This window comes from Eubalaena glacialis, chromosome 20 (genome assembly GCF_028564815.1).
Source record: "Eubalaena glacialis isolate mEubGla1 chromosome 20, mEubGla1.1.hap2.+ XY, whole genome shotgun sequence".
In the NCBI taxonomy this organism is placed as follows: Eukaryota; Metazoa; Chordata; class Mammalia; order Artiodactyla; family Balaenidae; genus Eubalaena; species Eubalaena glacialis.
The window spans coordinates 28,563,542-28,587,237 of record NC_083735.1 but is presented as its reverse complement, the minus strand read 5'-3'; the positions used below and the strand labels follow the sequence as shown (position 1 = coordinate 28,587,237).

General features: G+C 41.2%; 1 protein-coding gene and 1 pseudogene across 2 annotated transcripts in view; both read right to left on the bottom strand.

Moving 5' to 3' along the window:
- UNC5D (unc-5 netrin receptor D) overlaps positions 1-23,696 on the bottom strand; it is a 600,815-nt gene that overhangs the window by 286,657 nt on the left and 290,462 nt on the right. The window lies entirely within an intron of this gene.
- LOC133081334 (transcription factor BTF3-like) lies at positions 8,018-8,645 on the bottom strand (annotated as a pseudogene).

Below are 23,696 nucleotides of genomic sequence, written 5' to 3'. Positions count from 1 at the left end.
ACCATATGGGAATACAACCCTAGACAACATATTGTTTAGCTGATTGGTTTCAAACTTTATAAAAATTGGAAGAGTACACTCGTTCTTCTGATTAAAAAAAAACATCTTTGAGATAGAATTCCCCTTCCACAAAATCCACCACTTGAAGTATACAATTCAGTGGTCTCAGTAAATTCACAGATTTGTGTAACTATCACTACAATCTAAGTTTGGACTATTTTTATCACCCCCCCCCCAAAAGAAATCTTGTACCCATTAACAGCTACTCCTCCTCTTCCCCTGACCCCAGCTCCTGGCAATCATTAATCCATTTTTTCTCTCTCTAAATTTGCCTATTCTGGACATTTTACATAAATTGAATTATACAGTATGTGATTGTTTGTGTTGCGCTGAAGGTTCATCCATGTAGCGTATCTCTAGACTTCCTTCCTTATTATCAAGGAATATTCCATTGCATGGATAAACCATAGTTTATCCATTCATCAGTTGATGGATATCTGGGACATTTTCATACTGTAAATAATGTTGCTATGGACATTTATAAACAAGATTTTGCACGGTCATATGTTTTCATTTCTTTCGGGTATATCTAGGAGTAAAATTGGTGGGTTGTATGGTTACCCTACTCTTAACTCTGAACAACCAACTCTTTTTCACAATGGCTATATAATTTTACATTTCTACCAACAGTGTATAAAGATTCAAATTTCTCCATATCCTCTCATTCTTATTATCTTTGTTATTGAATACAGCTTTGTTATTATCTTTCTTTTTGAATACAGGCATCCTAGTGTTAATGTGAAGTAGTTTCTCATGGTTGTGATGTGTAGTTCCCTAAAGGCTAATGCTGCTGGCCACTTTTCATATGTTTATTGGCCATTCTTATTCTTCTGATTGCTTTTTGCCCTCAACATTGTTTTTAAAATTCATCGTTGCCAACGTATGTGGTTGAGGTTCATACATTTCATTGAAGTATTCCATTGTGTGACTACATCATGATTTACTTTTCCATTCTCCTGTTAATGGCCATTTTACTTTATTTTGTTTTGCTATTGAAAACAATCCTGCTATGAATTTTCTTTACACATTTTCTGGCATGCTCTAGTCAACCCCCCTCTTTTTATTTTTTTTTTTAATCAACTAAAATGCCTAAATAGTAAAAACTGTAACAACTGTCTTTGTGCAACATATCAAAAGGCATAACTGGCCAACCTAATAGGCTACGTGCTAAGTATAATCTAGCCAGGCAGTACTATGAGTGAGTGAGTGAGTGTGTGTGTGTGTGTATGTGTGAGTATATGTGTGTTGTAAATGTGTAAGGCTTGCTAAGCAGAAGGAACACAATATATCATTTCCTGAATAAGGAGACAAATACATATGCATGTATACATAAGTATAAACACAGAAAGTCACATGTAAAAGCTATGAGGTGATCTTAGCAGTCCTGTTCAAGACCATCATAAGATCTTTTTTTTTTTAAGCTTTAAGCACTATAAAACTAAAGATATAAATAAATCTAAAAAAGGCCTGCATTAGAACTACCCAAATGATCTAGGGGAAGAAATCCTAGAAGGATTTAAAGAGACCGCATTCCTGCAGGCTAAGGGAAAAAACAACTTCAAATCCGCATATTGGGATAGAAAGGGTTATTTTAAGACTGGAGTTAAGTACCTGGTCTTCAGTACTTCTGGAGAAAGCAAGAGGCAATGGGGCTTCAATGACAGAAGTAGGAATTTAGGTCAAATGCTACGAAAAACTTCTGAACTCTAGTGTTCGGAGAAACTAAAATATGTAACCAAAGGGATTTGTGGACCCATACTCTGGTATTTTTTCAAAGGGTAGAGTAGAGAGAAAATTTGTAAGAGGACTTAAATTGAGCCCTGTTCATGGGCAGAGAGGTGCATTACATCAATGGCAACCAATTCCTTTGACTAGTTCTTCCTTTGGAGTCCACGATTTAAAGGATTCTGCCTAGCAAATGACATTTGTTAAATAATTTCCCCCACTGCTTTTTAGTAATTAAAGAAATATAGAAATTTCCATCAGGACATGAGCCCAGATAAGCACACATTAAGTATGTTCTAGATGCTTTCTAGAGAAAAAATAAAATATATCTAATGAGAGTAGAACAAATCAAATAAGGTGTATTCATGGAATAAACTACTATACTGTAGTCAGCAGGGACCATCAATCGATCTACCAACATGGATAAATCTCAATTTATGTTACATGATAGGAAAAAAGAATGAAACATGTTACAGCAGGATATATTCTGTAGGATTCCATTTCTGTAAATTTTTATAAAGTATAGTCATAAAGCAATGCAATGAAAATTAGGTACTCCCTAGTATATAAATGTATGCTAAAATATGAAAATAAAATAGAAGGCTATTAAATTACTGAGAGAAGCTGCTCTTGGGAAGATGGTGAAGGGAAAGAAGATGGAAAGGGGTTTGGAAGAAAAAGCACTTTAATTTTCTCCGTACTACTTATTTCTCTTGTTAAAAATCTATCAAGCGGATATGGAAAATACTACTTATGATTAATAACTAATTAAGAAACAGCAGGGTGAAAGATGGGTATACAAGTGTTTGTTTTTTCTGTATTTTTAAAAATTCTCAGAGACAACAAACAGTCAGAATCTCTGATTAATCCATCATTACCAATATAGTTCTACCGAATTTCAAAAGTTCCAGCCAAAAGCAGAAAAATGCGTTGTGAGTAAAGGCACACTTTTCATTATGCTTTGTGAACCGTTGAAAGTAGTGCACACCCCCAATTGCTCTACAAATCTACAGCATCCTAGGACCCTAGGTTAAAATCCAGCGGATGGTAGCCCCTCTCTTAATCTCTCCCAGCTGGAGAGAAGCACAGATCCACACACAAACAAGTAAGTGTACCTTCCCAATCTTACTTCCCTCTCTTTAAAAGAGAATGGAAACAAAAATATCGCCTATTGTCCCCCATGTTAAGATCTGCTTTATTACAGATCTGCCATGACACCAGCAAGAACTAGGTCCTACCCTTTCCACTCTTTTCCATCCATAAATCTGGGTCCCAAAGTCTTTGATCCAAACTGCATGACAATCTAGACGCTCTATTAGCCTTCTGGCTGCCTCAAACAGAGAAGTTAAAGGTAGGCACATTTATGAAGTTGGGGCAGAACCATTGGTTTGGGGGAGAAGTAAAGAAAAAATCTTAGAAAATAAGGCAAAGGGACTTCCCTGGCGGCACAGTGGTTAAGAATCCACCTGCCAACGTGGTTCGATCCCTCGTCCGGGAAGATCCCACGTGCTGTGGAGCAGCTAAGCCCACGAGCCACAACTACTGAAGCCCGCACACCTAGAGCCCGTGCTCTGCAACAAGAGAAGCCACCGCACCGCAACAAAGAGAATCCCAGCTCGCCCGCCGCAACTAGAGAAAGCCCGCGCTCAGCAACAAAGACCCAACACAGCCAAAAATAAATAAATAAATTTTAAAAAGAAAATAAGGCAAAGAGAGGGGACAAAAATCAGTCAACTAAAGAGGCTTGATGACATCAAAGTTTTCAATTATTGTATTGAAATCATCCTGCTGGCAGAGAAGAATGAATGTAGATCTCTAAAGAGTGTCGGCGAAAAGAACAGCAGGACCACGAACAAGACATCTCTCCGGTATCTACTGCATCGTAAGATTCAGCCAAATTTTGAGTTTTGCTTTATAATACATCTCGTGAATAAAACCAAAGCAAAAAAATAATGACCTCATATTTTCAAGTAAAATTAACACTCGAAAAAGACGTGGCATGTCCAACCTGGGACTCCTTATACACTTGCACACCGCCACTTACACAGGATGGCACAGCTCTTCTTGGGATGCACAAAGTAAAGGTATCCTCAAGGACTTGTGCCCAGATAGAGGGAGGAGGAAGCAGCCCCTGCAGGGGCTGAGCCTGAAGGGGAAGGTCTGGGTAGGTGCATCTGGGTGGGGGGGCAGCAGAGACAGAGCGAGGAAGAGAGCTGAAGGGTTGATTTACGATCAGCTTTTCGGTTCTGTCTCAGGTGTTCCTGGTGTGAATGCTGTTGTTCCCATCACTTGAAAACATCATATGGGAAAGATTATGATCAACACGGTGGTTTTTTGCAGATTGGTGAAGCTCTGTTGGGGTGGCAAAATGCCAAACGACCAGCCAGCTGACACTAATGAGCTGTGAGAGGTACAGCTGAACCCTGAACAACATGGGGGCTAGGGGCGCCCACTCTCTGTGAAATCGAAAATCCAGGTATAATTTGCGTCTGCCCCCCACTGAAGCACTGCCTCTGTATCTGCAGTTTCTGCATCTGCCAACTCAGACAACCACAGATCGTGTGGCACTGCAGCATTTAATATCGAAAAAAATTTTGCGTATAAGTGGACACACGCAGTTCAAACCTGTGTGATTCAAGCGTCAACTGTACCAACATCCAGTACAAACCAGAGCGGACTTTCAGAAGAGAAACACGCAATTCCGTTTGGAGCAAGGCTATTATGTTCACGTTAACAACACAACAAAATGCTTTTAACGATGGAATCTATCTTACTCGAGATTTGTATGCAACTGATGGGAATAAAAAACAAATGGAAAGATTTCATAAACCATGTCTATGAAGTGGTCTGAGTTCGGAAAGTAATATATTATCTCCAGCTGCATAGTTTTTGGAAGGCTTTTTGGGGAGAGTAGAATTTGAGTTAGGTCATGAGGGGTAGGTAAAATTTGAATTTGATAAAGAAAGATGAGAAACAGCACAAACAAAAGTATGGGGATGGGCTTCCCTGATGGCGCAGTGGTTGAGAATCCGCCTGCCAATGCAGGGGACACGGGTTCGAGCCCTGGTCCGGGAAGATCCCACATGCCGCAGAGCAGCTAAGCCCGTGCACCACAACTACTGAGCCTGCACTCTAGAGCCCGCGAGCCACAACTACTGAAGCCCGCATGCCACAACTACTGAAGCCTGCGAGCCTAGAGCCCATGCTCCGCAACAAGAGAAGCCATCGCAATGAGAAGCCCTCGCACCGCAACGAAGAGTAGCCCCCGCTCACTGCGACTAGAGAAAGCCCGCGCACAGCAACGAAGACCCAATGCAGCCATAAATTAATTAATTAATTAATTAAAATACAAAAAAAGCTTGCCAACTTAAAAAAAAAAACCATCTTCAGTCTTTAAAAAAAAAAAAGTATGGGGATTAGGAAATCTACAAAGAATAAGTAGGAAATAGTAGTTCAGTTTCACTCACTTGTAAGGTACATGGGAGAATGAAAAATAAGTTAAAATAGCTAAGTCAGAGCCTAATTATCCAGGGACAGGAATGCCAGCCCAAGAATTTTAGCCTTCCCTCTGTGGCAACTGTGGAGTCCTGACATGGCACAGTAAAATCTATGCTCCAGAAAAATTCTTCTGACAGCAGCAATATTATTACTTACGAAGTCCATAAAGTGTTTGAAGAAACAAGGGAAGTTTTATATTTATTCTGACAGCCTAAAAGGTTGCTGCCGTTACGCACGGAATTTTGAAATCTGTTTCTGCTGATTGTACTGACTATGCTGAATATACCTAACCAACAACAGAGTGTAAAACTCAACGGAGACAGTACATCACTCGAACCTGAAATCAAATGACAATTTCATCTACACCCATGGACCGGTGCTTCTTTTTGGTTCCATTTACCAGGAAGATGAACAACAATAATTTCAGGCAATTCAGATCGTTGGCAAGGCCACACAAGAGTTTTGCTGAATACAAGAATATTGTTACAGCAAAAAAAAAAAATGAAAAACATCATTTGCCATGCAGCGAGAGTGTGTGTGTGTGTGCATCATCGAAGCTAGTCTTTCAGAAATTGCCCTAACCATCAGAAATCCATCCACAACTTCACAGACGCTTTAGCAAGCTGGACTCTCATATCAGGGTAGTAGTTTCATTAGACCTTGTCACTTCCGAAGGATCCACAGTATAAACTTTCAGAGCCGGCAACATAACCCTTCTCATCAAATATTTGGGCGACGGGTGGAAAATTGTCCTGCCAGCTGAAGAAGACAAAATCCATTCCTTCTGGCAATTTTCTGCAATGAAAACTCCAGGAATGAATGTGCAATAACTTGAGGAAATTTCAAATATTCTCACACAAAAGCAGTGTCCTCCGAATCTCGAACTGTAAACGAACTCCTTGCTTATCTGAATGTTAAAATGTTGATTTCGCCTTGTGTTTGAATGGCCACTAAAGAAGAAGAAAATACTTTCAGACTTTTAAAAGCCAAAGAAATGCTACATTCAAACAAAGTAAAGGCATGTTGAAAGCTGTACTCGGTTAGTAGCATCTCCCAGGTCGGGATGCAAGGACCAAAAGACCATTTTCTACCACTACCTCGTTCCCAGCGACGGGAGCTTATCTGCTCAGATTAGGATGCTGTGCACAAGCCAGGCCGGAAATGGATGTCGGGTTTGACTCTTCTTGGTTGGTTGCAACAAGTTCCATGTGCTCTGTGATGCAGGAGCTGGATCACTCAGGTGTTCTGATAATGTCTCTTCAAGGTTTCTCTCGAAAGCCCTCGTTTGCTCACTCCTTAACTGTGTAAGAGCTTGGCAGGTGGGTAGGTGATGGCAGGGGAAGCTAAAAGGGTCTGCAGCATGTTAATGATGGAGAGAGGATTGCACACCAGCACTCCAGGTCCTCAGTTTTGCCCATGAACTGTTCAACCATTCTTTCCTGTGTGGGGCTTACACTTCTTAGGTCACCTGGCTGCTGAGATGCATGATGGATCCAGTTGAAGGATAGGTGGGGAATGAGGGTTCTATTGAAACACCATACTGAACAAATGAATACTGAACAAATTAATTCAATCTACTTTAATTTGGAGGCTCTTCCTACCTCCACACCCTTTTCACCAATAGATTTCTTATTTATGTGGCTTGTGTTTGTAATGATAAGCAATTGGCGCCAATTTCCTCAAATGGAATTTTACGCAATCCGTCGGTGAACTGTATTTTTTTGCAATGCTTAAAAATGTTAAGTGAATGATGTAAACAAAATGACCAGTTGCATGCATTATTTAGTTTTAAAAAGCAGACTCTTTTCAGAGGTTTTAAAAGAACCTATTTAACAGGTAAGTAACCATTATACACACCACCATTCAGTGGCTCAAGGACGATTTCTTTGATGCCTTCTCTGCTTCGTGCACCATGCTAGGAGTGAAATATTAAGTGAGTATCAGGAGACAAAATCCCTCCCCTTCAAGTAGTTGACGTTTTTAGGGCAGGGAGAGACAGACAATATACACATTTTCAACACATATAAAAATATATAGCATGTTAGATGATGACAAAGTTCTGTAGAAAAAAATAGAGCAGGGAAGAGATTGTTAGGTAAAGAGGGAATTACAATTGATGACAGTGTGGCTAGAAGGGCTTAGGATGGCAAAGGAGGTAAGAAGGCAATGCATATTTAGGAAGGAACATTTCAAGCACAGGGAATAGTAAATGCAAAGGTCCTGAGGCGAGAGTGTGCCTCTAATAATAGAGAAACCATAGGAAGCAAATGTGGAGAGAGGTGTGTATGGGGGAGAGTGGGGAGGTGGCAAAGGGTAGAGAGGAGGAGGAGATGAGAATAAGGAAGGAATGGGGACAGCACACATGTAGGCCCTTTTAGGCCCCTGGACTTTTGAGTTTGAGTCTGAGCGAGACGACGAACCTTTGGCATTTCCAGACAGAGGAGTCATGATCTCACTTTCCCTTTTTTTTTTTTTTTTAAAAACTAGGCAAAGAACTTTATTAACCTTTGTTTCAAACTTTATTCCCAGGCTTCTTCACCTTAATTAGTGGCAAAGAATGAATTGTATATAAGTAAAAACTGAAAAGAGCTGCAGTGTCCAGGGGTTTGGGCTTAAAAATATTAGAGACCTAGGTTTTATCAGATCCATAAACAAAATTTTAAAAAGCAGTCACAATATAAAATAGCAGCTCCCAGTAACTTCAAGCTTTATCCTCGTCAGAAGCTGACTCAATTCAGTTTGCTTCATTCTTGGAAGCCTCAGCAAAATTCTCCACAGGATCTGGAACTTCATCAACCTCCAACTCTCCAGTAGCAAGTGGTGCCTTTCCATCCACAGACTGTTTGGGCAGAGCTTCAGCCAGTCTCCTTAAACTGGTCAGACTGTCTGCGCCAAGCTGGTTTAAGATGCTGGGTAGCATTTCTGTCAGCTGGTTTGTCTCAGCATTGCCTGTGAGGGTGAAAGTGTTTGCTGCCAGAGATGCCTGAACTTTAGGGTTGTTAAAGTGGATCACTGTTCCTTGGTTTGTGAACATATGCACCCCTTCAATACCAGAGATATCGTTTACCCCTAACTTCTTTAAAGGGAACTGAAGTTTTCTGTCCTCTTCTGTGGCTGTTCTGTGAACCACCTTCTTCTTTCTGCGAGCAGTTCCTTTCCCACCCATGCGCACTTGTGCCTGCAGTTTGGCGAGTTTCTCCTGGTGCGTGATCGCTTCTTTCCTCCGAGGCTCCTGTCCTCGGGTTCCGCCGCGAGGTGGAGGAAGAGACAAGAGACGGCATCGCCTCGCCCCCAGGGCGGCCACCCCTGGCCCGACCTCGACCCCGAGGGTCAGCCTGAGTGGGTGCGCCTGTCTGTAGCATCGCCTTCCTCTCCTGCCCTGTCCCTCCCTGTCTCGCTCCTTCCAGGCACTTCCCGCCCCCGTTCCCATCCTCCTCCCATGCCGGTGTCCAGAGCCTTTTTGTACCTTGTTGGAGCGGAAATGGGGCCACGCGGGGGACTAGGGTTGGCGCTCAGGGGGTCTCGGGCAGACCAGCTGAGATAAGGCGCACACACGCGGGGACGCAAGATGGCAGCTAGAGCTCACTTTCTTTACATCGGCTCAGATGTTACCTTTTCTCTGAGGCCAACCCTGACGACCCTGTTTAATCCTGAAACCCATGCCCCTCTTCACTCCCTCATGCCCTGACTTTTTCTTTTTCCGTAGTATTTTCACCTTCTAAGTTTTTACATCACTTTTCTTATTTATAAAGCATAGTCTATTCCCTGCTTCTCTACTAGGATGTCAGGTACACAAAGGCAGGGACCTGTCTCTAGGTCACTGGCAAATCCCAAGTACCTGGACGAGACTCTGGCTCAGTAAGGCTACAAACCTTATACGTTCTTATTGAGTCATGAAAGCTGATATAAGGATCTGCTAAGGATGTTAAGGATGATTTCCAAACAGCTCTAGAAAGCTATTCTATCCTGAATGATAAAGGGAAATATGGGGAAAAGCAGGTACTAAGAAAAAAACAGTAGTTCTTAATCATCCAGGTTTGTGAAGTGGAAGAAGACAAAGGGTAGAAAGAGGTCGACAGTCCTCACCTTAAATGGGTCACTGTAAGAAAGAAACTAAAATAATTTGCCAGTGTTTCTCCTCAAGATTGTAATACCTAAATGCCCATCGACAAATGGATAAAGAAGATGTGGTACATACATACAATGGAATATTACTCAGCCATAAAAAGGAACAAAATTGGGTCACTTGTAGAGACGTGGATGGACCTAGAGACTGTCATACAGAGTGAAGTCAGAAAGAGAAAAACAAATATCGTATATTAATGTATATATGTGGAACCTAGAAAAATGGTACGGATGTACTGGTTTGCAAGGCAGAAATAGAGACACAGATGTAGAGAACAAACATATGGACACCAAGGTGGGAAAGTGGCAGGGGGAGTTGGTGGTGGGATGAAGTGGGAGATTGGGATTGACATGTATACACTAATATGTATAAAATAGATAACTAGTAAGAACCTGCTGTATAAAAAATAAATAAAATTAAATTTTAAAAAAAGATTGTAATACCCTCCAAAGTTCAAGAAATTGCTCTTGGTCAGATTATAAGAATCCTACCGCATAAATTACATTTCTTCCCTTGCAATTTAAGTTCTTAGTAAATTCAATTAGTTTTTTAAAATAGATAATGGTAAAACTTTCTAAGAACCAAGGTTAATGCAGCCAGGTAACTAATGAAGTGACCTCAGGCCTGATTACTCTTTTAATATTTTAATATGTGGAGAGACAGACTTCCTTCCCTTATTCATTTTTTCTGTGTGTCTTTGAGTAATGAGTCCTCAGAATACATGGTGAATTGAGATACAGTGCAAACACATCTGCAATCTGCTCTCACATTCAATAACTTAGTAGACATACACATTCATAGTAGAGTATCCCTAATTTATACCCTAATTAGAAATGATGATACTTTATACAGATACACCTCTAAATTTTCTATAACAGGAGAGTTTTCCAAGTAAATTTTAAAAATGTAAATAAGACTGGAGGAAGAAACTGTTGAAACTAGTTTAAAAACTATCTTTCGGGCTTCCCTGGTGGCGCAGTGGTTGAGAATCCGCCTGCCAATGCAGGGGATATGGGTTCGATCCCTGCTCCGGGAAGATCCCACATGCCGCGGAGCAACTAAGCTCGTGTGCCACAACTGCTGAACCTGTGCTCTAGAGCCCGTGAGCCAGAACTGCTGAGCCCGCGTGCCGCAACTACTGAAGCCCACGCGCCTAGAGCCCGTGCTCCACAATGAGAGAGGCCACTGCAATGAGAGGCCCGCGCACCGCAACGAAGAGTAGTCCCCGCTCGCCGCAACTAGAGAAAGCCCGCGTGCAGCAACGAAGACCCAACACAGCGAAAAATAAATAAATAAAATAAATTAAAAAAAAAAAAAAAACAACTATCTTTCAAGGACTTCAGAAGCCTCCATTCTACATGAGGGCTAAGTAAATCCACTTAGTAATCTATTCAGAGAATTCAACTCTATTTGCATGGCTATGAATTGAGAAAGTTATCAAATGTCTTTTTAATATATGCTTTATGTTTGTAACTTACCTTACCGTAGTACATAGATAATAGTTGAGATTGTATGGGGTTGAGGTGTTCTGGTCGGGTGTGTTTTCCAGTTAGAATTATGGCATCTCAGAGTTGGAATAAAATTTAAATATAACCTTATCTCAACATCCTTCAAATGCTTGAACTTCTATCAACGTATTGTCCATCTTCTGCCAAAGCACATCAGATGAGGAGGCAATCATTGCCTCTCAGTGTCCTTTTCCTTCTAAGAGTCAGAGGCCCAGAAGATTCTGGCAGTGGTTAAGCTTAATCAGCTCTGGAGTCAGAGAGCCTGGATTCAGATAACCCGATATCACTGTGAGACCTTCAGTAATTTATTTAACACCTAAACCTCCATTTTCTTATATGCAAAATAGGGGTAAACTCAGAACTTCCTCCCTATGGTGGTTGTGAAAATTAGAATTTAAACCATATAAAATGCTTATTATTGTGTTCAGGATATTGAAATCAGTGCTGTTTTTGCTATTGTTATGATCATCATTCTGCACATTGGGACAATGAGAATTAGCCGGAAATCATGTCAATTAGAATTATACAAGACTCATCTATTTTCTTGGCATCTCAGGGTTTTACAGCACCTCATGAAGCCTGGTTACCAAGATCAGAGTTCAGTGAAAGAGGCGCTGCTCATACACTGACCCTAAGGAATAATCTAGAAATCACTTCTGAGAGGAAAAGTCCCTGAAAGCTTGATTTTCCTAAGAGCTGTGAATTCTCTTACACATGAAGACTCAACAATTGATGAACTGGGGTCTTGCTAGTTGGATTCCAGTGAATAGAGACTTCACTATATAATTGGTCTTTCTAACAATTAGTCCCAATTGCTAAATTTTACTGTACATTTGTCCCTGTCAAGAATGAATTAATAATTTAAGTGTGACATTACATAAATACCAGACATTGATGTATGTGTATCATCTTTGGTATACATCAATATTCCCGTTAAGTCCTTGAGAGTGGCAAGAGCAGGCCAGGTGATCAGGAGGAAGTTTTGCAGGACCTCTGTGAACCACACGGACCCAAAAACAGTGCAAAAATCACCTCCTGAAAAAAACAAGGAACTGGGTTCCAATTAGTAGACTGCAAAACTGACTTGTCTTGCCAAGCCAAGATGCTGGGCAAGCTGTCTGTGTTTGAGTTCACTGGTGAAGCTATGGTGGTGTTTCTTGGGCTCCGGGCAACCACACGGGGCAGAGGTTGTAAGAGGCTATTTGTCACAGCCTCAACAATGAGGCTTTATTTTCCCTAAAGGAGTCAGAGCCAGGAGCTGCTAACTGGTCACAGGTGTGCACACATGCAAGCACCCAACCAATGATGCCTATTTCAACTTAGGAGCTGATGAGCAAGTATCCAGAGCGGGGGAAGAATACAAGGGAAGAAATTCAGCATGTGCTATGTCCCAGGGTCTCCAAGAGCCACATTTGCCTCAATTATATACAATGGAATATTACTCAGCCATAAAAAAGAACGAAATAATGCCATTTGCAGCAACATGGATGGACCTAGAGATTTTCATACTAAGTGAAGTAAGTCAGATAAAGACAAATATCATATGGTATCACTCATACGTGGAATCTAATTTTTTTTTAAACATCTTTATTGAAGTATAATTGCTTTACAATGGTGTGTTAGTTTCTGCTTTATAACAAAGTGAATCAGTTATACATATACATATGTTCCCATATCTCTTCTCTCTTGCATCTCCCTCCCTCCCACCATCCCCATCCCACCCCTCTAGGTGGTCACAAAGCACCGAGCTGATCTCCCTGTGCTATGCGGCTGCTTCCCACTAGCTATCTATTTTACATTTGGTAGTGTATATATGTCCATGACACTCTCTCACCCTGTCACATCTCACCCCTCCCCCTCCCCACATCCTCAAGTCCATTCTCTAGTAGGTCTGTGTCCTTATTCCCGTCTTGCCACTAGGTTCTTCATGGCCTTTTTTTTTTTTTTCCCCTTAGATTCCATATATATGTGTTAGCATATGGTATTTGTTTTTCTCTTTCTGACTTACTTCACTCTGTATGACAGACTCTAACTCCATCCACTTCATTACAAATACCTCCATTTCATTTCTTTTTATGGCTGAGTAATATTCCATTGTATATATGTGCCACATCTTCTTTATCCATTCATCCAATGATGGACACTTAGGTTGCTTCCATGTCCTGGCTATTGTAAATAGAGCTGCAATGAACATTTTGGTACATGACTCTTTTTGAACTATGGTTTTCTCAGGGTATATGCCCAGTAGTGGGATTGCTGGGTTGTATGGTAGTTCTATTTTTAGTTTTTTAAGGAACCTCCATACTGTTCTCCATAGTGGCTGTATCAAATTACATTCCCACCAACAGTGCAGGAGGGTTCCCTTTCCTCCACACCCTCTCCAGCATTTATTGTTTCTAGATTTTTTGATGATGCCCATTCTGACTGGTGTGAGATGATATCTCATTGTAGTTTTGATTTGCATTTCTCTAATGATTAATGATGTTGAGCATTCTTTCATGTGTCTGTTGGCAATCTGTATATCTTCTTTGGAGAAATGTCTATTTAGGTCTTGTGCCCATTTTTGGATTGGGTTGTTCGTTTTTTTGTTATTGAGCTGCATGAGCTGCTTGTAAATCTTGGAGATTAATCCTTTGTCAGTTGCTTCATTTGCAAATATTTTCTCCCATTCTGAGGTTTGTCTTTTCGTCTTGTTTATGGTTTCCTTTGCTGTGCAAAAGCTTTTAAGTTTCATTAGGTCCCATTTGTTTATTTGTGTTTTTATTTCCATTTCTCTAGGAGCTGGGTCAAAAAGGATCTTGCTGTGATTTATGTCATAGAGTGTTCTGCCTATGTTTTCCTCTAAGAGTTTGATAGTGTCTGGCCTTACACTTAGGTCTTTAATCCATTTTGAGTTTATTTTTGTGTATGGTGTCAGGGAGTGTTTTAATTTCATACTTTTACATGTACCTGTCCAATTTTCCCAGCACCACTTATTGAAGAGGCTGTCTTTTCTCCACTGTATATGCTTGCCTCCTTTATCAAAGATAAGGTGACCATATGTGCGTGGGTTTATCTCTGGGCTTTCTATCCTGTTCCATTGATCTATATTTCTGTTTTTGTGCCAGTGGAATCTAATTTTTAAAAATGACACAAATGAACTTATTTACAAAGCAGAAATAGACTTACAAACTTGTGGTTGCCAAAGGGGAAACATGGGGCGGGGGATACATCAGGAGCTTGGGATTAACTTATACACACTACTATATATAAGATAGATAACCAACATGGACCTGCTATATAGCACAGGGAACTCTACTGACTGAATACTCTGTTGTGATAGCCTATGTGAGAAAAGAATCTCAAAAACAATGAATACATGTATAACTGAATCACTTTGCTGTACACCTGAAACTAACACAACATTGTAAATCAACTGTACTCTTATAAAATAAAAAAAATAAAAATAAGTTAAATAAAAAATTCTTAATTCCCCTGGCAAGCTAGCCAAGCTACAGATCTTTACACAGGCTATATATTTGGCACTGTGTTCCCTTTCTAACAGCAGGGCCCTACTCATCTGTACCCTTTCCTGGACCTCCCTTCCCACTTCTTGGCCCTGGTACATCACCCTGTTTCCCATGAAGGCCACCTGCCCTTATTCCTACTACTTTGACGCAATAAGAAATATATTTTCCTTGATCAATCCACAAGAAATGAAGCTGTGCTCCTCCTGGGATATTGATTACTCCCTTCTGCCCCCACACTCCACCCTACACAACTTCCCTGTGTCTACATAATTTCTGCGTATAGACCTTTATCCTACGACACAGTATTAAATTGGAGGAAAGAGCATGTGTCATCAGCCAGACACCACCTGAACTTGCACAATTTTAGTCCCTTAGCCTCCCTGGGGCATCATATCCTCCTCCTGTTACGATGGAGTTGATGATATCTACCTTAAGGAACGGTGGCAAGAATCTAAGTAACTAATTCTGTATTTCAGACATTAGCTACTATTAATTCAAACTATTTAAGAGTTAAAAATATGCTTACAAAAAAATCAAATCTGAGGCATGCATACTGCTATATTTCATTTTCAGAAGGTGGCAGAATTCTGCCATATACCTCCGATTCACTTCTAGACTACAGACAAAGCCCTACATCTTTCTTTTCCAACGCTCTCCCTCTCTGCTTAGCCTAAGCTTACCACCAGCGTGTGTAATTAAGGGGCTTAGTGCTTGGCTGCCATTCTGAGAGGCACAGCCCCTGCCACGGTGCCACCTGGCAATCTATCAGAATTTGTTTTCTGCCATTTCCTGCTCTGAAATCCTCTTTTTGAGAGGAAGTTGGAAAAGACATAGAACCAGTTTCTACTTCCCAGCGGGAAGTGTGCCATTTGTCTTTTTGGAGGTCTCACTCTTGACTTGCCTGTTTAGTAATTACAAGAGAAGACTCAAAGGCAGTGGCTCGGTAGAAACTCTCCCTGTCTTTGTATTGCTTTTCAGAGTCCAGTGAGTGACAATCTTTCTCATTAGAAAACACCTGGTGCTCCCTGATCAAGTCAGAATGTCAGGCCCTAAGCAGATGAAGATAATTTTAAAAACTGAAACGATCTAGACCTAGGTCAGAGTTTCAACTTCTCTTCCCAGTTGCATCTGAAAATAACCATTAACTTTAAACAGAACAAAGTAAAGACTCTTCAAGGTCACTGCCTTACAAATGCACTGGAGTTCACACAGTGAGGAAACAGCATCAGGGTGTCAAGAAGTTTTCAGATGGAAGTTTCAAGTTTTTAAAGCATTCCCCCCTGTGTTAACCCACTGGTTTCTTGTAACAGCCCTGGGAGATGTCATTATCAAGTTCATTTTACTAAGAAAATTTTAGTGCCCGATTTGCCATCTCAGGACCAGTGAGTGCCAAGAACAAGGGCTTCTGACTTCAACTTCAGCATTTTTCCATCAAACCAGAGCCCTAGCAACCTACTCAGTTCCAAAAGAAAGGTTCCTATGTATTTTTCTTCTCGATTTGTGTTTTATCAATAACTGAGACCCATGACAATTTCTCCATCTGCCAGACTGTGTTGTCACCGTCCTCCAGAACCCCGCTCACAAAGCCATTCTTAATGCCACAGACAAGGACAGACCGCGTCTAACGGCACCGCTAACCACGGCATTTCACCCACACTGCGGGTCTGTCAACAGGGGCTGATGGGAAGGGAGGTCCTGATGGAGAGATGCCCGAAAGGCTCAGCCCTACAAAAACACCTTCAAAAGGGATGGATTAACCTGACAAACATGATTCTGAAAACTCAGGACAATATCAAATAAATCAGTTAAAGCAATACGGCCCCTCGTCTACTTCTGGAGGTTGACAGCCCTCTTCCAACAGTGTTGATCCACAAAATCATGCCTGTCCCACTCGGGATCCACAGGTCCCTTCCATCCCACAGTCCCTGAATGCCTACGGAGTCATTAGCCTGTGCCGGACCACAGCTGCCCTGTTCCGAATCCCCCTGATAATATCCCCTGCAACGACTTCACTGGCCCTCTCAGACTCCTCAACAGATGGGAGTCCTACCCAAAGCAAACAGGTCTCTGAATTAGGTTGTAAGTTATAATCTTTCCTTTGTGAGCTCTAGAATCAACAACTGGCCCATCATTTTCTAACCGTGTGGCCTTAGGCAAGCTTTTTTTTTTTAGCTGCGAGGCATGCGGGATCTTAGTTCCTCGACCAGGATCTAACCCGTGCCCCCTGAAGTGGAAGCTCGGAGTCTTAACCACTGGACTGCCAAGGAAGTCCCTTAGGCAAACTATTTAAATCTTCAAACTTCAGACTCTTTGTCTCCGATGCTGAATAGTTCTACCTACATCTCTAGTGGATGCCACTGCTTACGAGCTTCTTCCTCTTTTTGAAGAGGAACCCCATCTACTACTCTCCTTTGCAAGGCTCTGCAATGTTTTATGCCGATCAGGATAATTCCAATTCCATTTGCCTTACCAGTAATAGGCATGGGAAACAATTTCGACCATTAAGATGTGAATGACAGTATGCTAGGGGACTTTGAGGCTTAAAAAGATACACTCACGTAGAAAGGACCTTTCTTCTACTAGACAATGTTGTGTCTGGATGTGATGGCTGGAACGGCTACAGCTATCTTGTTACCATGAGTGGAGTCAGCCTGAGTATACATTCAGCTAACTCGCTGAGGATTATAATGTTCCAAAGTACCTGGTTTTCTGACATCCTCAATGAATGGCTGAATTAATCACTTAAGTTGCATCGAATAATAAATATTCTTATAATCTAGATCATCTGAGTCAGGGCTTTTTCCTACCACTTGAAGTTGGCAGAAAGCATATTAAATGATAATTATGACAATATCTAACAACAAATGTCTCAATGTTAAGTATTATTTGAAACATGTCAGTATATTAGCTTATTTGATTATCACAACAATCCTTTCAGGCTGTTAGGAAATAGCACAGAGAAGTTAAGTTACCTGCTCAATTCACCTAGTAGGGAGCAGAAAAGGAGGCATTTGAGCCCAGGCGATCTGGGTCAGAGCCAACCACTGTGCAAAATCTCTTTCCTTACTTACATACATTATCTCATATGGGGATAATAGGCTTAGCTTTAAAAATAAAGTCATCTAGACAACCTCTAATGCAAAGTTGGAGGAACTTAAATATGCTGGTAATTTTGTACTAATGATGATGTGTTTCATATGCTTCCGACAGTATCAGCAATCTCCTCTCCCACTGTAATTGCTTCATCTCATCCCCCAGTATCTGAGTTTATTTTTTGCACTGACCCTCACACCACAAACCTCCCAATGGTTTCTTGATGGTCTACACCCCCACCATCAAACTGGTCACAAATGAGCCCCGACTTACGCCTGATTCTCAATGCTGGCTTTTCTTCTCTCTGGAACTTCCAACGTTACATGCCACTCGGACTCTCAATTTTTTCATTGATTTTTTAAAATTATTTTTTGAACAATTGATTGTCTCTTCAAGCCAGCTTAGCAGAGTAGCTTCTGGACATTCAATGGTACTAGGACCCATTTTCCTTTTTGTCTTCTAAACATTCCCCTAATTTTCTGACATCCTTATCCATCATTCCCAAGTAACTGGATCTTGAATACGTTCATATAATCCCATCCTTACCCAGTCTAGAACAATGACTCTTCTTCTATCTCTTAGTGGCCTCTGTGAGTCTGGCTTAGTTGTTCCTCTATTTGCAGAGGGCACTTGAAGATGGAAACAGGTTGCTGAATGGTGGGGGGGAAGGTGGATTCTGCTTTCCTGTGAGGGAGGAAGAGCCATCACAAAACCACCATGACCAGAGTCCTTAGCTATATAGTTTTAGAGCAACTATATGTAATACTTCTTGGTATTCCCAAGGTGGCTTGAAAACTAACAGCTAGCATTGATAGATCATCTATGATAGGCAATGCCCAAGCAATGATGTATATCAGCTCTTTTAATCACCCTTACAGTGCTACCTTCCTGTTAGTTCTCCATATGACAAAGGTCGAAACAGAAAGGTTATGTAAGTTGCCCAAGGCCGCACAGCTGGTCATGGCTAACCCAGGCTTTGACCCAGGTGTCTGGGTCCACAGTCAGTGCCCTTTAACAACAATGTCATAACACCAGAACTCAGTGAGAATTTATCAATAACCATTGCTTCCTTCCAGCCAGAAAGTCCTGTGAACATGTGACCCAACCTCCCTCTAAACTTGACCTCATACCCTCCCCAGCCTAGGAGACCCTCATGTCTTTGTTATCTTTCTGCCTCTTATCCATCCTTCGAGAACTAAAGCTAATTAAGATCAGCGGAACATGGCAACGGTTCCATGTGTTAAAAATCACAGGAGATAAAACTGTAAAGTAGGAAATATTGTTTCTTGAATTTAAGTCATATGTGTTCAATGTTAATGAACACTCTGCCGGGCACACAGCTAGCATGCAGGTGACAGGTAGCTATATTTAATGTTCTTTTCACTGTCCCACTCTCTTTCTTTAGATATTAAGATAGCGCCAAACAAGGAGGCATTTTTAACATACACTCTTCTGTAATGATGATTCAGAGGGAGGGACACTAAGGGTGGGAGTGGCAATTAAAATTCTAACTCCCTTTCTATTAAGAAAGCTTCCAGTACAGCCTTTAAGCATTCTAATTAACAAAAACTTATGGAGAAATTAAGAGTAATGAGTAGCGTAAGAGAACACAACTCTAACAGACAGTGAAATACACAAATTCTTGAGCTGAGGTCAAATTCTATCTCTGACATTTGCCAACTCCGATCTTGGGCAAGTCATTTCACCCAAGGGCAGATTCTGATGCCAGCTATACCTTTGTTTGAGTCCTGGCTTTGCCATGTTATTAAGCTGTGTGAATTTGGGCACTGCTGCAAATCACCCGGGGATGCTGTTAAAATGCACGTTCTGATGAAGCCATTCTGGGGAAAGCCATGACATTTTGTCTATCTACCAAACTCTGAAGTAATATGTGAATGGCTTACAGATCCACTTTGAGAAGGAGTTTAAGCAGTTTCCTCATCTGTTAAAAAAAAAAAAAAGAAAAATGAAAATAGAGGTATCTACCTCATAGAGTTCTTGATACTACAGCTGACCCTTGAACAACACGGGTATGAACTGCGAGGGTCCACTTACAGGCAGATTTTTTTCAATTGTAAATACTACAAATCTACACAAGTCGCGGTCGGTTGAATCCGCAGATGCCCAGGGCTGACTATATGTTATGTGGAGATTTTTTACTGTGTGGAGGGGGGACACCCCTAACCCTCACATTGTTCAAGGGTCAACCGTATATGTGGAAAGAAGGCTAGTTACTAAATGTTAGGAGCCCTGAAGCTCAGGGAGCTTTCACTTTGATCCAGGCTGGTAAGGGCAGTCCTGAAATTTGTTCCTGCTCACACGCATATGTGATAATTCTGCTTAGATCTGAACAGTACCTAGTCTTTATATTAAAAAGGACTTTGGGGATTTCCCTGGCAGTCCAGTGGTTAGGACTCTGAGCTCCTACGGCAGGGGGCACGGGTTCAATCCCTGGTTGGGGAACTAAGATCCCACATGACGTGAGGCACAGCCAAAAATAAAAATAAATAAAAACAAAGATGACTTTGGCTTGTAGGAAGGATAACTTTATGCGCTGCCCTTATCTCCAAGTTCACCCCACCCTGGGACTCTTTATTTATCTAGTTGTCTCTGTGCTTTAGGTAAGCTATGCCATGATGTCCTTACCTCAGTGAGGCTCTGCAGAAATGAAGAGGGGGAACTTCCCATAAAACATGTTTATAATTGGCTATGTGAGACCAACACATTTATATCTACCAATGAGGATTAATATGCTCATAAAACACCAGTAGTAGCTGTCTCTCTCTCACCAGCTGAGAAGAAAGCATTATTCCACTGCAGTCACTTTTGTATTTAAATCCATATTTTACCTACATATATATTTACAAAACAGTCAAATTTTAAATATTAAGTAGAATGCAAGTTATAACAAATAATCATGTCTCCCACATGTATTTAATGCCAAGGTTAAGAAAGGAAATCGCATCAATAACATGAGTCAGTCCCTCAAACACAAGGTTTTATTTGTTAAGACATCAAATAAAGTACAAGATGGTGTTTGCTCATAGGTAAAATACCAAAGCAGGAAGTCCATAAGCTCAGGGGAATTCTACATTCATTCAAATAGATTCTAATGATGGTTAAGAATGGGGGTAATTTAATCCAAATTGTTTAATTCTGAATGAGAAAAGAGGTGACTAAACGTTTCTTTTTCCCTTCCGTTTTGTCTTCTGTCTGCCCTTGCACAGAGACTTCAAAAACCAAGACAGACGCAGTGAAGCTTTGGTTCTGGGTAACTTGAGAGGTTCCCCCAAAAGGGAGTTCATTTCTCTCTCCCTCACAACACTCAGCCACCGCTACCTGGGGCTCAGCCCATTGTGATCCGCTTTTGAGAGCTCTCCTCTCCTTAGTTGAAGATCTCTTGTACAGACACCTAAATGCAAGCAGTCATCAGCACAAAAGCAACATCTAGGGGATAAGCAGGCTGCAGGCTAGCCAATGAGGGCACTTTTGCTTTTAGCCTTTGTCAGGCAGCGCCCAGAAGTGATGGAGTTCTTCGAATTTATTTCTGACACTAAGCCCCTCTATACAGACGGACTTATTCTGTCTGCCTTGGTAATCACATTTTGTGAACCCTGTAAACTTTTCCACAGAGCACTTTCAGGCCTGTCTGCCTGCTTCCGGTCACCAGACAATCACATTTACTGAGCACCTACCATATACCAGCTAATGTGCTAGGCACCGGTGCACAAATCAGACATGTTCCCTGATGTCACCGAGCTTATGGTAAAGCACCCACAGAGGCACCAAGAATCGTAGTCCTCTAAATGCCTAAAGGGATCTTTCTCACTACTCCCCCGGCCCCACCACTTTTTATAACAGTTTTATGAACCCCTATTATAGGGTTTTTGGTTTTATTTTTAACTAACCCATTTTTAAAAGGTCATATTTACCCACCTCCACTCCCCAACGTAGACAATATCTGGTCAATTTCACAATGATCTTGCCCAATCGTTTGCTTTAATTTCATTCATATGCATGCATTCAATCAATCACCAATCCTTTAACTGAGCAGCTGTGGTATGTGGGCTTTGTACTAAGCATGAGGATAACCACCAGCCCTCAAGAGGCTCCTAGCCTAGTAGGCAAGGTGGAGACACTCAGTGAGTACGATTTGATGAGTAGTATAATGGGAAGTTCAGTGGCACAAATATACAATGGAATATTACTCAGCCATAAAAAGAAATGAAATCGAGTTATCTGTAGTGAGGTGGATGGACCCGGAGACTATCATACAGAGTGAAGTAAGTCAGAAAGAGAAAAATAAATACCGTATGCTAATGCATATATATGGAATCCAAAAAATAAAATGGTTCTGAAGAACCTAGGAGCAGGACAGGAATAAAGACGCAGACGTAGAGAATGGACTTGAGGACACGGGGAGGGGGAAGGGTAAGCTGGGATGAAGTGAGAGAGTGGCATGGGCATATATACACTACCAAATGTAAAATAGATAGCTAGTGGGAAGCAGCCGCATAGCACAGGGAGATCAGTTTGGTGCTTTGTGACCAGCTAGAGGAGTGGGATAGGGAGGGTGGGAGGGAGACGCAAGAGGGAGGAAATATGGGGATACACGTATATGTATAGCTGATTCACTCTGTATAAAGCAGAAACTAACACACCACTGTAAAGCAATTATACTCCAATAAAGATGTTAAGAGAAGATGCCAGAGACTACTTCACAGTGGAGTAGTTAAGTCATTGGTTCGTGCATACACAGCTTGACTAGAAACATAATAGAAGCATTTCACATCTTACAAGCCTAACATCAGTCAATAGAAGAGATAAAGACAAATATCCTTGAAAACTAAGTAATATTATTAGAATACATAGCTTAATGCCATCAAAACATGAAATCAATGATAGTCAACCCTCGGGATCTGCGGGGGATTGATTCCAGGACCCACTATGGATACAAAAATCCACAGATGCTCGAGCCCCAGTGTCAGCCCTCTGTATTCACAGGATCCACATCCACGGATTCAACCAACCACGGATACAGAGGGCCAACTGGTTTTAAAATGAAAGGTGATGTACTCATCTGTCTGTTGTTTAATGCTGTCTCGGGTTTGAGTGGTGCAAGATAACGTTCACGCCTTCCCAATTTGATATTTTCACTTGCACAAAAATTCAGTTAGAATATCAGATGTTTTGCATTTCCAGCATGGACATTAATGAAACATGGAGGGGAGGGGGATGAGAAAATGACATGTTTGAGTTGCCATGATTCACATTTTTTTTTTTCAATATCATGCGATGTTCCCACTAATGAGTAATAGCTGAGAAGCAATATAGGGTATTAACTGTTACATATTAATAATGCCCTGCTGCTTGAGAACGAAAACAGGCCTTTTACATGCTGCTTATAAACAGCTTATATGCTGCAGCAGCTTCTGCTTTGCTCCGTTCCTCCCTCCAAGCTACTCTTCTTAAAAGCTTTTCAACGTTAAAACCAAAACTTTCAAGGGAGATGAAAGAGGCTCCTGAAAAATTGCTTCCTCTGGCTAGATGGTGCCAGAAGAGATATAATTAAAATATATTTACAACAGTTATTTAAAAGTCTTCACCCCAGAGAACAAAGTTTTGCCAACCACTAAACTCAGCATAGTCACTGAATCACATGTGGTTTCTTTAGTGGCAAAACTCATCACTTTGGTCAGTTACGTTATGATAAATCAAAGAAAGAAACTTCCATGCAGGAGAATTAACCAACAGCAAGGCTAATACCCAACTTTCACAAAGGATAACTGAAACCAAGATTCCTCCCAAATGCAACTATAGACTTAAGGTAGGTGCTTATCAGGCCTCTGGTCTGAATTGTCTGCTAATATATGGACTTGCAACCTGGCAGGAGGACAGTATTGAATGAAAGTGAATCCTGCCCTGATCATAATTGCACCTGTGGTGTGTGGTGTTGATTCTTTGCTAGAGAAACACTTCATTTACCAAAGCTGTTGGTCTGAACCAATCCCCAAGCTCTTCCCTCAACTTGATTTGTAGATCAATTGTTGTGATTAAAGTAAAGGGATTTGAAGGAGCCAAATGCTGATTCAAACATTCCAGGTGCTTACAGCAGAGTTATTCACATCCTGCTTTAGACTAAGCTGGCAGAGTTCTTGTTTCCAAGCAAGGAAGTCT